The 18415-nt window shown below is 38.7% G+C and overlaps 1 protein-coding gene across 16 annotated transcripts in view; it reads left to right on the forward strand.

Annotated features, from left to right (window-relative positions):
* Positions 1-17277: 17277 nt before the first annotated feature.
* Positions 17278-18415, forward strand: part of pio (piopio) — a 217669-nt gene continuing 216531 nt past the window's right edge. For 6 of the 16 annotated variants that reach the window (XM_067776747.1, XM_067776757.1, XM_067776762.1 and 3 more), the window contains exon 1: positions 17380-17685. The gene's annotated coding sequence lies outside the window, so the exon portion shown is untranslated. The other 10 variants (XM_067776752.1, XM_067776754.1, XM_067776759.1 and 7 more) reach the window with 6 other exon arrangements.

Genomic DNA, 18415 nt, shown 5'->3' on the forward strand with positions numbered 1-18415 from the left:
GTTTCTTAGTGTTCTGTTTGTTCAGCATTTCATGTTTCACTTTAATAGGGAGTATTCTGTTCTCGCTTTGTAAATGATGTTCTGTTACCTTAAAAAAACATCCCGTGACAGTTCTGAGCGGATGTTTTTACAGTCTTTTTCAGCGGCTGTGGGGAATAATAGGATAGCCAAACCAACACCACCCTAAACCAAGGGTCGAGGTACCCGCGCCGACGAATCGAAAAGTTGATCCCGAACGGTCCCCTCCAACGCCTGGGGAAGGTTGGTTATATAAGTGCGTTCTCTGCGCATGCCGGCTCTGCGGATGAGTGGTCAACCCTTTCCGGCATACTCGTGGGACCAAACATGAACTCATTAAACAAAAAACTCAAAATAACTCTAATAAATCAACTGACCCGGACAACGTGGACTCTTCGGTTACAAAGGGCACAATGCACAAAACAACTACGATACAAATGACAAACAAGAAAGCCATGTCAGCTTGGACACCGAACAATCCACTTTTCGACACGTGCTACAGGACTCCGACGACAGAAGTCACGGAGTCAGGCGAGGACACACTTTTCCCCTCCAGTCAGGAGACGATTCCAGGTGCTATAGGGAGTACCGTCCATAGTACCCCTAAAATACAAGCAGTAACAACAACAAACAAAGCGACAGGAGGTACAGCCATAACACCCAGGGGAATATTATTTCCTCCACGGTTACGGGCGGAAGCACCAATTCGCAACGGAACCGACTCTATCGGCTCCATGATATCGGGCACTTCAAAACCGTGATTGCGGAGTTCGCAGCCTTCAACCGAGAGCTTAGAGCTATAAACAGCAACCCGAAGCCCGACGCCAAGCACGTTTCTCAAAAGAGGAACCGATGGAATAACGACAATACTTCTGAGGCGGTACCGAAGAAAACCGAACGGGTAGAAGCGGCAACCGCAAAATTTAGAGACACTTAAGTGACGTTGCCAGGGACCATCTATGTACAAGTGGCCATAGTACATGCTAACAGCAGATTACCAGCATCCATGCAATAGAACAGACCTATCAAAGAGCTAATTGTTGGATGGCACTTTCCACTTATGACAACTCTAACGTCATCTGCGTACGCCGTAAGTTTGGCGGGATCCTCATGGAACCGCCTGAGCAGTTGGTTGATGACCAGTATCCACAGCAGAGATGATAATACCCCGCCATTAGGCGTGCCCCTATCCACCGATTTCGTGGCCTAATACTACTCTCACTGCAAAGTAATCTTTCTGCAATTAAGCACACAACCCATTTATCTGATTAGGGCTGAATGTACTCCAATGTAATTAAGACCCTCCATTATTGCCTATTTAGAGACATTGTTAAAAGACCCGGCCCTTGGGCGTACTTCTTATATTCCAAGGCTTTCTCTATGGTTATAGCCATCCTCTGCAGTCCCGTATCTACCGACTGGTCTTTGGTGTATGCATGTTGTGTTTTGTAGAACTGATATTAAGCTAATATGTCTGTAGCTTTAGGGATATCTATAACTGATCTTATCGGCCTTTGATAGGAAAACGACACGAGAAGTTCTCCAAGAGTTGGGTATATGCTTCAGTTTTATGTACACGTCCAATCATATTTTAAGCGATTCCATGATCGCTCTACTCGAGATTTATACCATGGTAGATAATATATCATTTGGGCACGGCGATTTAAACTTCCATTCGATCCTGGTATCAGTGACCAAGCCATGCACTCCCCGCCCCGTGAGCGAAGTGTAAGTGTTGCCTGCTGGCTTTTCTGAATCGCCTACAGATGGGCGAGGTGTGTCGAAAAGAGTCTCAAGCAACTCTTCTCTACTGCGTGACGTTTCCCCGTTCTCGGTATTTACTAGTCCCTGGGCGATATTTCCCCTAGCTAGGACTTTTATCAGCCGCGATGTTTCGCTGGAGTACTCGATGTCCGCACAGATATATTTCCACGAGGCTCCCTTTGATTAGATTTTGCGAGTGTAGGTCCTCGGCCTTGCATGCTTCAATTTCCGCGATCATTGTCTGCTTAAACATTAATTTTACATGTCTTCTAAAAGAATTTAGCTCCTTGCTCCCCCATAACGGCTTAGTTTTTCCTCGGACACGCTCAGTTGTACATAGTCAACACTCCATTCGGGTTTCGGTCCAGCCCGTTGACCTAGGGATACTCCTTTCCCTACCCTCTTTAGGGGGAAGCTGAATCGGATATATATCAAAGACTCTCCAAGCATACCTTTATATATCACGTTCAGAGCTCAAAAACTGCAGTTAAAGTTGACTAAAAACTGCATTACAAGTTTAAGTGTAGTTTAACTCACAAAGTGAGTTCAACTTTTACTGAAAAACCGGGTCGTAATCTACACAAATATAGCACCGCGGCCTAAAAGTTTAGCTTTTTGTTATGAAACGGTCTAATTTTCAGATATATATACATATACATACACAACGCCACCTTTTTTACACAGGATAGGATTGTATCTACGTTGTCGGCAGCAGTAGATCGAAAGTCAATCTTACAAAAACGGAATTAGCCGCCTGCTTATGTTCTGTTCGAGTGCATCGGTTTGTTCATTGGGCCACCATCCGTCATTATCGCCCCTGTTACAAATACACAACGGGTTTCTTACAACTGCCAAACGCTTTTTTTAAACTAGATTAAATCGTGAGATAACTCTACACAATTGGCTGTTGGTGCTATTATTGAGGCAAAAAACTAAAACTTATAGTGAAAAGGAATGAAGGAAGGGGTGTAAAAACAGGTTGGTCGAAAAGTTTATGGAGACTCAACGAAGAAAAATCATCTTTGTTAATCAATAACATCTGCAAGCGCTTGACCACATAGTTAAGTGATTTTATGCCGAAGTCAGTATGACAGTTACCATGTTAAAAACAACAAGTCCTCGGGCGGTGATGGTTTGCCCGCGGAGATACTCAAACACGGTGGCGAGGAGTTGGTTAAGCACATGTATCAGCTTCTTGTGCAAATATTGCCCGACATGTGCATGCCTGATGATTGGAATCTAAGTGTTCTTTTGGTACCGTATATAAGATCCTGTCAAGTGCATTGCGTTCAAGATTGAAGCAACAGTGAATCGGGTGATTGAACTCTCATAGTGAAGCTCACACCTGGTATATGGTATCATCGACCAGATTTTCACTGTGTTGCAAATTTTGGAAAAAACCCGGAAAAAGGAACTGATGGATTCCAAATTAGCAGTCTAGTGCTATCAAATATCCGTCAAACGAAATATATGGTCCCGTGCCTGAGATTCGAAAGAGTTATGTGAAGCCGGATGGTTGGCGCCAGCGTGCAGAAATGGCAGAACATACTATACACGTGTATACCGATGGTTTTAAACTAATGGAAAGGGTCGGGTCTCCTGTTTACTGTGTCTATTCAGATATAAGTGGATCCTACAGGCTGCCAGATTACTGCAGCGTCGTTCAGGCGGAAATTATAGCCATGAGGAAAATAACAGGAATTTTAAAGGAAGCGTATTTAAGCTGCAGTCGCGTCAATATATATATTGTCAGTCAGGCGGCGATTAAGGAAATAATTCGCATCAAGAAGCACAAAGGTTCCCGATCATAAGGTCACAAAGAGTAGAGAGAAGAATTAAAGCTCACTATGGACATACTAAATGCTTTCCGACGTCAAATGTTTTAAGTTGGGCCTCGTCAGTAACAGCAGATGTAGGGAGTGCGAGCTGTTGGAAGAAACGGTTGGGCACGTTTTGTGTCCGTATCCTGCGCTCGTTCAAGGCTCCAGCTATTAGGGACGGCAGAGTTGCTAGGCCTGGAGGCAGCAATTAAGCTAGCTTTAGAAAACTTCTAGTATTTCTCATGAGATCGGAGTTATTCTATAACATATGTAAGTCCTGGCACCTAATTGGGGTTCCTACGTTTGGTCGTCAAACATATTCTGGTAACACTATGGACATATTCAGTCTATGTCAGGTCTTATTGACCGGTCAGTTCAACCTTACCAAACAACTTCAGCTCAGTCAGAATTGGGAATGACCTCTTCGAGGCGTTCGAAACTAAACGAGGTTCCCAATAGGCAGCCAACATTTTGAAATAGAAGAGTTCGTGTTTTTTTTGAAAACCAATGTTTACAAGTCAATTATTGTGTTCGTCCTGATATATGGTGCGGAAGCATGGACACTAATAACATTTGGTGAGACGGCTCTGGAAGTGTTCGAGAGAAAAGTTCTCCGAAACGATTTCGGACCTCTACGCGTTGGTGACGACAAGTACTGTAGTGGATTTAGCTCGACACAGAATCGACTGGCGCACCTTGTTGGACGGCCAAAATCATTTAAACAGTTAAGCGCCAATTAAGTATGTAAGTAAGTAAGAATAAAAATGAAATATTCAATGATTTTGTAGCACAGCTGATCAATATCACTGTCGTAAGTAATCTTTCAGCTCACTTAATATAAGCACATGGGTTGTACAAAGCAGTATATAGCTTCTACAACCTACCTGTCAACCTGCCCTATGGGAGGCGAATGCTGTTACAAAAGTGAATGTATCATACACACATGTATTTATTTAGCTGTCGAGGCTCTGGCAACAGCTTGGATACATCCGTGAACTGGTTCATTATAGTCCCTTCCAAAATGAATTCTTTACTCCGTTCCTCCTTGAGGCGCCATTGTGAACACACTACGCTTGACATGACTTAATATGCGATATTGAGAAGGCTGATTCCAGGATAGTTTGCGCAGGCAAGATCCTCCTTCTTGTGGATTGGGAAAAGAACACTGAAATTACACAGGCATGCACACGTCCGACTTCATTTTGTAAAGAAGCTGATGCATGCGCCTTTCCAACTCCTCACCGCCGCAGCCCATTTATCAGCACCCTCAGTCCTGTTATATTTTTATCTGGATATTGGTATTCGGACTTCGTCATAATCGTCTGGTAAAAATTAACTCCATCATTGCGAAAACGTGTTCATCATTTCTGCGCAGTTCATCACTATCTCCATTTAGAACAAGAGAGAAGTTTACCCTCCGTAATCTAGGTATTCTTTGGACATCGGTTATGCCGTCGCCATATTTGGTTCTTACAGTTTATTCCTTGTGGATAGCAGCTCTAGCGGCTGAAGCTCCTCGCACTCACGCCTTTCTGCATCTGTTTTTTTCTTACTGTACAGGCATCTCGCTACCACTTTCAACTGTAGACAGTTAGTATAAAAGCTTGCCAGCTGCAAGAAACCTCCAAAGATCGCTGAAGGCAGATTCAATCTATTTTTCTCAATTGACCAAAAGGCAAAACTTATATTTATGTTTGTACTTTGCACATGCAGATACTTTTCGCGTCAGTAAATAAGCGACGTTTCTAAACTACAGGTTTTCAATTTCCATGCTCTCAGTTTAATATCTATCTCATATTGTGGAGACCCTAAGCCGGAGAGTATAAAATTTTAGTGAGAGCATAGACTTAGGAGTATATGCAAAAGTAGTAATTATGTTCAGGGTTGTAGGTGCGTTAATAAAAACTAGCACCGAATTTAAGTGAATATATATATTTACAATAATAAAATATATTGGTGAGAATGGAGAGCATATTCTAAGCTTAGTCCAAGAAAATCACTGACTAGTGTGGGTGCTTGAGTGTTTTACTCTTGATAAGTAAGCGGACATGTTAATGAATGAGCTTTAACTTGCTAGACGAGGTATTTTATACATTTTTTTTTATTTAGTGAGCAGAAATATGATTTATTGTCTTTTTTAGTACTTGCTCATATATGTAAATGCAAAAAAATGTGAGATAGTAGTGAGCAACCTTTGTTTGCACGTAGATACATATAAAGTTTTATCCAAGCTTGTCTAGTGGTATAGTGCTAAGACGGCCAGTCATGCCTATGAATCATTACGTCTTTTATTTGAAGTTATTCTAACTTCGTTTTGTTGAGGAAGTATGAATAGTAATTTTGAGAGGAATTTATTTTGCCAACATGCATAAATAAAACAGAATTAAAACTTTTGTGTGTAAAAAACGATGAATGAACAAAATGATTTGATACAGTACTGCATATAAAGCATTCTCATTATGAGGACACGAAGTCTTTTTTTTATCATGGGTGCTGACAGAAGAAGCTCTAGTTGGATGAATGTGCCCTTTTTGCGATGCTGGTTGAGACCAGAATCTTACAGGAGCGAATATACGCACGCAAGAACACTAAAGATCACAAAGAAAGTTTCCTCTCGGGAAGATGGCTACGCAAAAGATAGCTGATGGGCTTTCTAAGCATCCTTCAGACTTGCAAACAAGGATTGAACTAAATCTTTGTCGTTGGCGTAAATGAAGACTCGGCTTCCAGTTCTTTTTATTCAAAGGAGTAAAGTTTAAATAGACCGATGGATAAACTTTTTCGCTAGACATATTTTAGGAAATCACCGCAGTGGCTAATAAAGATAAATATTTATAAAGTTACGTTAGGCTATATTGGCTGCCACACAGCAAAGCTGAGAGGCACACTCCGCCCAGATCACTGATTGTGATTACGATGTATGTATGAGCTAGGACCCTTCCTCCTTTGTAAATATAAACCCGACTGTAGCGCAGGGTGACTTCGATTTTAGCAGAGGCAAGCTTCATAAAACAGCTCTAAGCAGTGAATCTAAAGGGAAAAGTTTCAACACTCTCTATTTCCTCCTCATCCTTATAGCTTGAACAGAAGTTATTGGATGGGATTCCCTTCTGTTAATCATATACTCCCATCAAATAATGCCCTTTGATACCTAATATGATTAGGATTAATAACAAATGTAGTACAGTTGGCGTTTATGCGAGTTCAAGCTGTTGAAATTCGCCGAAGTGTGGGGGTAGCGTGATCGCATACCACACAAAAGAACCTGGGTTTAAGACCTTGGGAAATTTACTTCAAAATCTTAAGAATTTGTTTCAATTGGCAGTGATTTGGCAAGCACTCGGAGTGTATTACTGCCATGAGAAGCTTCGGAGCCGGCGTAAAACATGGTTCCGTCCCGCTAATTCTAATGAAAGTTTAAAAACTAGCACGACGCAAATTGGAAGAGAAAATTGACCTTAATCTCATCGCGCCTTGTATTTATTATTTTTTTAAGTTTAAAATGTAGGTTCCTGTGTCCTTCTTACATTGACTTTGTAGGCCAATGCCGACATTATGAAGCGTTTGTAAGTGGAGAGACGAGAAGCGATATGAATCAACTGAACTAACTCGGAAGGTTCACTCATTTTCCTCAGCAATATTGGTTCTGGGTATACCACGGTGACCAGGAACCCACATCACCACTGCGGTGCACCGAAAGGCTAGTTCACTAAGCGATTGCCTGCAACATATATCTATCCTTTGTAGTAAAAGAAAGGGTTGGAGTGGTATAATTAACGTATTTTTTCGGGGATGTTGAGGTAAGTCGAGATGGCGACCGACATCCACACCATTCTTCATTGTCAATTAGCGAAGTGAAGCGACGTGCATCCAAACCAAGAAGAGTATGTCTCAAAGCACCTCAACTGTCGCAGAATCAGCATCCTAAATATAAAGCCTCTGGCAGGGTACCCGGCGTTGCTCGGGTTGGGCAGATACTAATCTAAATAAGAAGGTGTATTTTAACGCATTCCCTCCCGTTACTCAAAGTCAAGCAATTAGTATATAAGATTTTATTGATCTTCTTCAAAATGTATCTGCCAATTTTTCTCACTCTTACCCTTTATAATTTCCTTATCTCCCCCTCTTTTTTTTACATTCTCTATCTCTCCCCTTCTTTCTTCTTAGATCTCTCATTCCCATAATTTATCATTCTTTGCTTTATTTGTCAAATTTTATTTTGTCACACACAATTCATACTCAAAATCTCATAACTTATTCAAAATATTTTAGCTGCACAATTTTTGTCCATTATCTCATACAGACAGCTCATTTTTAACGATTGTAATCACTACACGATGTTTATTGGACTGTGGGTACTCCATGGATTACTCTCATGTAATGCGGAGCTGGAGTATATGGTCCGGTCCTAGGACATCGCAATGTTAATTGGACCATATTTTTTGTATGAATTGTGGTTAATTTTGGAGCACTCGCTTGGTCCATAGCAAGTACTCCATACATGCATGCATGGAGTATTCGCGATTTTTGCAGGGTGATTACAATCGTTTAAAACGAGCAATGATCGGCTTACAATATGTTCGTGTAGAAACATGAGTTGGTCCATTGCTGCATTACAGTGGAGTATAATGGTAAGTACTCCAGTGGACCACATGATCCAACGATTTTTGCAGGGTATGTTCGTGTAGAAACATGAGTTGGTCCATTGCTGCATTACAGTGGAGTATAATGGTAAGTACTCCAGTGGACCACGTGATCCAACGTTTTTTGCAGGGTGTGTTCGTGTGGAAACATGAGTTGGTCCATTGCTACATTACAGTGGACCACATGATCCAACGATTTTTGCAGGTCCACTGGAGTACATACCATTATACTCCACTGTAATGCAGCAATGGACCAAGTCATGGTTCTACACGAACATATTGTAAGCCGATCATTGCTCGTTTTTAACGATTGGAATCACTACACGATGTTTATTGGGCTGTGGGTACTCCATGGATTACTCTGATGTAATGCGGAGGTGGAGTATATGGTCCAGTCCTAGGACATCGCAATGTTAATTGGACCATATTTTTTGTATGAATTGTGGTTAATTTTGGAGCACTCCGTTGGTCCATAGCGAGTACTCCATACATGCATGCATGGAGTACTCGCGATTTTTGCAGGGTTTTTGTGATTTCAATGCTATGACCAAACAAAAGTTCTGCACTTAAGTACGTACATGGCGTATGAGTAACTTTTGCGGACATACAAAATTTGTCGCACCACCCAGTGGCGCACGTGAAACTGAAAAAAAATATATTTTATTTAAATTCTTACTTTTGAAATATGAAAACCCTTCGTCTTGACCGATAGAACCTATAGCCAAAATTTGGTGATGATTGAAGTGTGGGAAATACGTTTCCATAGGGAACACACACACTCACAGAATTTGATTTTTATATATAAAGATATTGGGCAAAATATTGAAATCTATTGGCAACCTTATCAAATGTAACAGATTTTAAGAATACCAAATTAAAGGGTTATATAAGTTTTTTGTCTCATATCTCCGTACTTAAGCCTGTAGTACTTCAATAAAGATATTCTTAGAACGTTCGAACAAAAACGACTTTAAAATTATTACGACATACCTTAAATAAAACGAAATTAAACCGAGCGTAACGACTAAGTACATAATAAAAGCAAAATAAAACTTCCAAAGAAGCGCTGATAATACCTGAAGTAAAACATTAACTACGTTGTATAGTCGTCCGTATGTTTGTGCGCTTGTGAATATGCGGTGAAGATGATGGTGGCTCAAGCGTAACACATCCGTGCCACCATTCGACGCATACAAATCGTCGCGCAGTCGCTGTCAAAGTTGTTAAATCGCCAAAGGCCGCAACGGATGGAACAGAACAGATTCGCGGACCCCAACGACGATGATCAACAAAGCATGACGAAGAAACGAGTCATGTCAGTTAAGTAGATATGTGTCCGATGTGTGTGTGTGCGTAATTTTTTTTTGCGGTTGCGCATCTATCTATTTAACACTTAAAAACTGCAAAGAAAAAGTAAAAAATTAAAATAAAACAAAAAAGTCAATTGACTTTGCTCATTAGCAAATCCCGGAGTATTAATGGCACGTTGCAGCTACAAAAATAAAAACACTAAGCACCTAAAACCGCCAACACACAATTTTGAAAACCTTTGCATTTCATATAAAGATTGAGCAGAGGGAGAAGAAGACGAGAGAGAGAGAGAGAGATGAACTAGCATTAATATTTGACGAGGTAGCAGAGCAGGAAACAATAAAATAATCTTGGTTGTAACTTAATTATAATCCTTTTTTTCTCCCACACTTTGCAAAGCTCTCCACCACAATTCTTAGCAAATTCTCCGCAAATTGGTAAAACTGGTTTTGCGATTTTGTGAGTGAGTATTTGCCAGATAAAGCCATTGTGCATGTTAGCTGTTTTGAATGATTTTCGTTTTACAATGTAAGCTGAGCGCATATTAGCTCATACAGCTGACAGTAAGTGAGGTCCCTTTATAACCAGCTGTACTAGAATTCCAAGTACTTTGGCATATTTACGTTATGAGTTATTGTCTAAGTGAGATCAGCGGCCAGAGCCTATGGAATGGATCTTAGAACTAGTGATTAAATCGACCTGAATATAGCTACAAAATGCGGGTGATATATAACAACGGAACTGATCAAAATTATTTGTGGATCGCGCTCGGAAATGTGTACGTTGTACAAGGCCCATGAAAAGCCATGAATATGAATGAACCGCAGGGGAACCTACACAAAATCAAAACCGCAGATGCTCTTCCAATGGAACTGATAAAGAAAAGGAAAAGCGAATCAAAGTATTTTGTAGTCCAACTTTTAGCTTCTCCAACGCAAATTTCAACCTCACCTACCCATGGCGAATCCTGTTTCTTTGCAAGGCGAGCCTCTGGCGACCCCAAGATCCTCATGGAACTACGGGGTTTAGGAGCAGAGAGGGGGTGGACTTATATCCGACAAAGAGCCATAAACATCGATTACACTCTCCGAAATCTTCGAGGGTATTTTTATCGTTAAAATAACCACAACTACAACAACAAAAATATAAGATGTTGATATAACCTGAAAGACTAAACACGATCCCTCCTGGAAGAGAAGCCTAAAAAAAGGAAATTAAGGGGAAACGGTACCGTTTGGGTTCAATTTCAATTTGGTGCAGTATTAAGCTGCTTTCTGAAACACAGTGATAGCATACTAGAGTTTCAGCAGAAGCTCGGTGATGTCCAGGACATGTCCCGAGAAATAAGCTGAGCGGTAATCATAGCCTGTGACTTTAACTCGAGAGTCATGCAGTTGGTCTTACAGTAGACTCAAAATGAAATCCGGCTCACAGACCACCTGCAGGAGATCAGCCTATGAAGGGAGAACATCAGATACCACGACGGCATTTGAAAGCCTCTGGAGGCATACAAAAGTGGAAAGTGCTTGAAAACTTCTCTAAACGCTGTCATGCTTAGTAGGTCCAAAAAGAGATAGAGATAACACGATGTGAACGAACTAAACTGGGAAAGATAGAAAAGAATAGACCAGCACGCCTGAAGAACTTTCCAATAGAGAAATAATAATTTGCAGTAAAAAGCCTGAAAAATGATTAGGCCCCAAAGTCATACAGAATCTCAAGAGAAGCTATGAGGGATTCAAGGGGTGGCAGTTTATAGCTTCACCAACCCAAATGTCAATCTTACCTCCCCATGGTGAAACCTGTTAATTTAGTTTACATGGCTCTGGCAAGGCCAAGTTCCTTACTGAAGGAGGGGTTTGAATTATCTTGAAGATTCTAAGTGGTCATATCAATTCATCCTTTGATGGTCGGGCTACTACCTCAATGGTATGGTTTCAATAAAAAAACCAAAATCTTGGGGTCCTTATCACTAGCCCAATGAGGGAATTATTCCAAACATGGAAAATCGAAATGTTTGTGATGTTTAGCAAGGATAAAAAATCTAAGCTCGCTATCTACATAACAACCAACATGTATAGTTGGTACAACTGGAAAGCTTTGTGGGAGGCTCTTTAACCTACCAAGTCCTTATCTTGTTCCATGGAACATCAACTACAATGAAATTTTCAATCCTTAAATAATGCTTGGAGGCGAGCATAGCAGATTAATGTGCTGCTACAACAATAATAATAACAAGCCGACAGAGTTTGTAGAAGTATATTTAATTGAAAACGCAAGACAAAGAGTTTGGCCATCGTCAAGGTCGATATAAGAGGTATGTTTTGTTTCCCTGTAGTATTTTTTGGAATAAAATAAGCCTTATACATAAAAAACGAGCCTATTCTGTGGCTCGAGTTTCTGATTTAAGTATGGGTATTTCGCTTCTGTAGAAAAAACAAAGCAGCAACCCATGGTGAAAACACTTACAAGGTATAACCGTTCTCTCAATATTTCAAAGTCAATATCCAAAAAAAGTAAATAAAAAATAAAAAGATAAAAAAATTTTAAGGACTACCTTTATATAAATGGACAAAAAAATAGAAGGAAATTTTCCTACAATACAGACATAGTCTTGTTGCATTTTGACTAAAAACTTTAACAATACCTCTTGTGAAAGAATTTTTCGATTTAAAATTATAAAGGTAGAGCGCAATCTTTCAGTTTAAGGCAAACCATGTACTTGGGATTAACTAATTGATTATTTATAATTTAAACACGCGCTCTACCTTTATAATTTTAAATCGAAAAATTCTTTCACAAGAGCTATTGTTAAAGTTTTTAGTCAAAACAACAAGACTACGTCTGTATTAAAGGAAAAATTGCCTTTAATTTTTTTTCCATTTATATAAAGGTAGTCTTTAAAATTTTTTTATTTTCAATTTTTTAGTACTGCCAACAAAAGGCAATTGCAAGTTTAATTAGTAATTTAAGTAATTCCTAAGTGAAAATTCTTATCTTTATTTAATTGTTCAAAATAGCAAGATTTACGAGAATTATTGGAATTTTCGTTGACAACACTGGTGAAAACAACAGAATTCCACCTCGCATTATAACAAGAGAATTCCAACTCTTTTGTTAGCTACTTAATTTGCACACACCGTTACCACTTTGGGTCCATTTGGACCAAATTTGGTCCGCTCCAACACCGTTTGGTTCGCTGGTCCTTTCTCTCAATTTTGATCCTTTTTGGGCGAGCCACACGATTTTGGTACTTTGATTTGAATTTTTGAAATTTTTTCCTTTTTTTCGCAACACTGATAAAAAATTTGTTTATTAGAACACCCTGTCAATGGCAATCGATTTTCAGTAACTCTCACTAGTAGAGCCGATAGCTATTTTACATAAAACGTTTTGTCGTGTCAGATCCCGAAATAAAAGCGTATATGTTGTTTCTCACATATATTCTTAAAATTATAAAAAAAAAAAAATAAAAAATTCTAATCAGAAAAGATTTGTCTGCCTTTCCTATACCATCAAACTGAAGCACACTTCAAGCTTATCTTGAGCAACTTTATGCATAATGAGTACATAAAAAATATTATTAAAGGAGTTCAGAATTTTGTGTATTTGGTGTTGGAAACGTTGCTACAGCAAATGAAAGCTACGGATCCTGAACAACTTCTTTTCGTTTTAAATTTTTTTTTGCATATTTTGTTTTGTTTTGACAGTTGTTAATTTGCTATTCAAAATTGAAAAAGTTAAATACGTGTTTTTATGTTGCGTATTTGTCATGACGTAGCAAATTCAAAACCGTATAATTTTTTGGCGTTTTGTGTAAAACTAATACACTCCCCTATTGCATGCTTAAAAAATTTGGATTTAAGTAATAAAACTTACTACCTTGAATTAAAAAATACTTTTGTTGGAAGTAAAGCTGGAGTATTCCTTGAAAGAGATAACTTTACAGATGTACAATGACTTGAGATAAAAAAAAATATTTTAGATTTTTATATTGAACTTTTAAAGCAAATGCAAAAACGCTTTAATTTTTCTAGATGTGATATACAAGTTTTATGAACAATTACTCCCGATAAGGTATTAGCAGAAACCGAAACTTCTATAAAACCGTTAATAAATAACTTGATAAAGTGCGATCAAGATACCATTGTTACAAAATGGAAGCTTTTAAGACTGTTAAATTGTGATATTAAGCTTGATATAGACGTTTTAGCTTTTTGTAGCTTTTATAGAAATGGTATGAACGAAAAGTGTTTTGAGGAACTACTTGGTTTTGTACATGATTTACGGAGTCTGCCACATAGCTCGGCGACCGCAGAGAGAAAATTTTTTAAATTGTCTCTTATTAAAACCAAATTACGCAATAAATTGGAGTTTATTTTAATCAACCACATAATGTTAGCCAAAGAACTTTGTACGCAAAACCAAGGTCCTCATTACGTTTGGTCGGTGAGTAGTCGAATATTACATTGTTTGTATACCAATAAATGAAAACAAATTTTCTTCCTTTTTTTTTTTTGAAATTTGGTCCTTTTTTCGACGAATTTTGGTCCCAAATGAAAACAGGCTGTGGCAACCGTGTTTGTACAGCTGGTGAAATTCGCATACGCCTGAAAGTCTAAAATAATCGTGGTGAAGGTCGCGTATGCCTAAAAGTATGCAGGGACGTGCATTGAGCTGGGCCTTCAACGAGGTGGAATTCTACAACGCCTGCAATATTCAGGAGGCTAGCCATGAAGGTATGGCCTAATCTTCTAAATAGTTCGCCTTGTGCGTTAAAAAAAAACAAAATAAATGTAAAGCGCGATAACCTCCGAAGAGATCTAAGGCCGAGCTTCTCTTCCAATTTGCGTCGTGCTCCTATTGATTTTCCCTACAAATCGGACGGACGGGACCTACATGTTTTATGCCGACTCCGAACGGCATCTGCAAGGCAGATGAGTTTTTACTGAGAGCTTTTCATGGCAGAAATACACCCGGAGCGACCCCGCTTAGAAAAAATTTCTTCTAATTGAAAAACCTTTTTTCTAAAATTTTGATGTTGCTTTGCCCGGGGTGTGAACCCAGGGCATACGGTGTGGTAGGCGGAGCACGCTACCATCACACCACGGTGGTCGCCTTGTGCGATACGTAGCTCAAATTTTTTGATCAAACATTGCACTGTCACCGAGTTTTAAACTATATTTCAGGTTTCAATCCTCTAGATATCCAGGAAGTTGTTAAAAATCGATTACAAGATTCCCAATTTAAAACCAGTTTTCTCAATATATCGATCTATGCGCCACCTTGCGAATTTTTTTGGTAAAATATTGCATTGTCACCACGTTCTGACTTACGGCCCAAGTTTCATGTCTCTTGCTCATCGGGAAGTTACTCGAAAATCGATCGCAAGATTCCCCCCGTTTGTAAAAGATTTGCAGTTATCTTGACTAGCGCGCCACCTAGCGGGACCTTGTTTTCTATAAGTTGTATTGTCACCAGGCCTCTAACTAAGTGCCAAATTTCAAGTCTCTAGGTAATCGGGAAGTTAGTTCAAAATGGATTGAAAAGTTCCCAAATTAAAATTTGTTTTCTTACTATCTCGATCCGCGTGCCACCTAGCGAATTTTTTTTTGATCAAATGTTGCATTGTCACCGGGTTCTGACCGACGGCCCAAGTTTCACGTCTCTATCTCACCGGCAAGTTACTCAAAAATCGACCGCGAAATTCCCCTCATTTTTTAGGGATTTGTAGTTGTATTGTCACCGGGTCTCGAACTATGTGCTAAGTTAAAAGTCTCTAGGTAACCGGGAAGTTAGTTAAAAATGGATTGAAAAATTCCCAAATAAAAATTAATTTTCCTAAAATTAAAATTAATTTTCCTAATATCTCGATCCATGCGCCACCAAGCGGAATTTTTTTAATAAAATATTGCGTTGTCGCCGGATTCTGACTTACGCCTCAAGTTTCATATCTCCAGCGAACCGGGAAGTTACCCAAAAATCGATTGCAAGATTCCCTGCGTTTTTTCTGAGATTTTCAGGGGTTTTCGTTTATCTCGATTCGTCTGCCACCAGGCGGCATTTTGTTTTCCACGAACTGTAATGCCTTCGACTAGCAAACTATGTGCTAAGTTTCAAGTCTCTCGATCACCGAGAAGTTAGTTAAACGTCTATCGCAAAATTTCCATTTTAAAATAAAATTTCTGTATATCTCGAGCCGTGCGCCACCTAGCGGATTTTTTTTTACTTGCATTGTAATGTCTTATAGATCTGAACTATGTTCTAAGTATCAAGTGTCTAGCTCAACGGGAAGTTACCGAAAAAGACTTTTCCGTGGGTCAAACATTCGTATGGAAATGAGGGGACAAACATGAAATGGACGTAATATAAAGGTATAAATATATGGAAAACAGAAGTAATGTAAGGTTTTTCATAATGCAGCATACTTTTACTTAAAAAATCGTGTCATATTTGAATTTGCCTTGGGCCAGAAAAAGGGAGGTCTAACTATGCGACAGCCTAACTCAGTTTCGATGTGAAAACTTTTCTTTCAGAACCCACTAGAACCCAAGGATATTAGATCTGGGAAGCTTTTTAAACAATAAAACTCAAGAGTATAGGAAGTTGGGATCTCTCGAGACGAACGAAACTCGCTTTCTATGTGATGAGCCAGAGTCAAACACATGACGCAGAGTCGTGAATTTTGAAACATGAAAGAGAACAGTTTTTCGTAGTTCATAATCATCCGGATGTAGTGAGTGACTTTCCAAGCATAGAAGGAGCGGTTAGTTCCAGAAAACGACACGACGATCTCTGTAGACGGAACGGTTATCTTAACGATATGGGTGAAAGCGTCGAGCGGCATATACGTCTTTGAGGCGTCTCCAAACAATACCGAAGGAAATTTTCTTCACGGATAATATAAAATGAATAAAAGAGGGCTGATATCTCTGTGCGACTAATATTCGATAGTCTAATTAGTAAAATCAGAAAATAAATGATTAGGAAAAAGAACTTACCATTGATCAACAGGAGTGATCTTACTTACTGCGTAAGGTAAATTTCATCGAATGCTGTTGTAGCACACAGCCACTCGAGTCGAATACAGGTCCAATTCCTTTACTATTAAGTACACTTAAATTTGTTGGTGTTATTTGGGTCAAAAAATTAAAGATATATTATCGACAATTTATCGATTTCTTATGAAAACGTTAGCGGTGATCGTTATGTTATCGTTATCGATTAATTTTTTATGAAACTGAAACCGATAGAACTTCAATATAAAAGCGACACATCGATTACAAGCCGATTAAAAACAACTCACTCAACTGACTCAGCGATAACAAGCCGATAACTCGACGATAGTAATTCGCTGTAGATTGTTACCAATAAGAGGCCGACGAAGATCAAAATTATTTGGTTCTGGTTAAATTACCTCTGTGGTTTAGCTTTAAACCCTGGGAAAGCTTTAGCTAATTCAAAAATATTAAATTTCTAGGCATACACATGTATATATATTTACACATCGAGCTTCATAAGAACTTGATACTCACGCCTTTTTTTTTAAAGAAAATGCTCTTTTTCATAAGTAAAACATATGGGTATATAATATTATCTCCCACCTAAGCTGCGACTTATTTAAATTTACTTTTAAATCATTCTCTTTTTTGCTATGCCTCTTTTGGGATTGAACACTAAATTGCTTGATTCAAAAAACAGTTTGCTGCTAAGACAACTAAGTCTTGTTTGGCATCTCTCACAACCAACATAGCTACTACCATTTTTCGTCAGTCTTAGCCAGGTCGATGCGACGAGTAGAACACAAATGCTTTAAGGTACGGTACGCGTGCGCACGTTGTCGCTGGATGATTAAAAAAGAAACAAAATAAAAAGATTCAATGCTTTGTTTTTTGGTTTAAGTATTGAGTGTGCGACTGTTGTGTGTGTTTGTGTAACCGAATGTGGCTCACTTTGAAGACGAACAGACGAGCACACAACGTCGTGCGAAGGAAGTCGCATAGACAAAGCAGCGAAACAGAAAAGTGATAATTTTTTGTTTAAAATATAAAAAACAAATGAAAAGTATATAGAAATTAAAGCAAAAAAAAAGTTTAATAAAGGGCCATACCTTTTAAATTATTGTTAACGTTTGTATATGCACATGCGTACATTCATGGAATATTAATTTGGTATCAATACGATTTTGAATGGAATCGAATTTGACGGTAAAGTGAAGACAGCATGAAGCGCATGGGTGTATATGTGCATAACGATCAATGGAAATTACACGATTTTTTTTTCTTTCAAAAAGTCACGCGCTACATGGCAGGAAGTCTAATACATTCTTGCAATTAAAGTTGAAAAATCTTTATTTAGATTCATGTTGTGTGTGTATGTGTTATATACTTTGAAATTTTTGTTGTTAATATTTTCATTGCCATTGTACGCTAATAAGCTACGAATGACAGTGCAAACGAACTAAGCGCAAACAATTTCATCATTTACTTCTCGTTTATGAATAATATTTTGAGTTTTTGGTTAAGCTCTAACGTTTAAAGAAGTTTAGTTTTTAGCTTAAGTTTATAGTTTTTAGTTGTACTTAGTCAGCACAATCGATGATGTCAGACAAGTATACTTAAATATGTGCAAAAACTTAACAATTTATGCAAAAAGCCGTTGCATAAGGCAACTAAACCTCCTCTCTTTGACTTATTTGAACGAAAGATTTAAGCAACGAACCTGCAGCGCATTAATTTAAAAGAGGCTGCGCTGAGCGAATAAAGAAATTATTATTAGATATTGATAAAAACCGAAATTTTATGTAATTTTTGATGTGTCAGTGTGTGCGTTTGTATTTGCGCGTGTGAGGTACTAACT

This window comes from Eurosta solidaginis, chromosome 3, assembly GCF_040869045.1.
Source record: "Eurosta solidaginis isolate ZX-2024a chromosome 3, ASM4086904v1, whole genome shotgun sequence".
NCBI classification, from domain to species: Eukaryota; Metazoa; Arthropoda; class Insecta; order Diptera; family Tephritidae; genus Eurosta; species Eurosta solidaginis.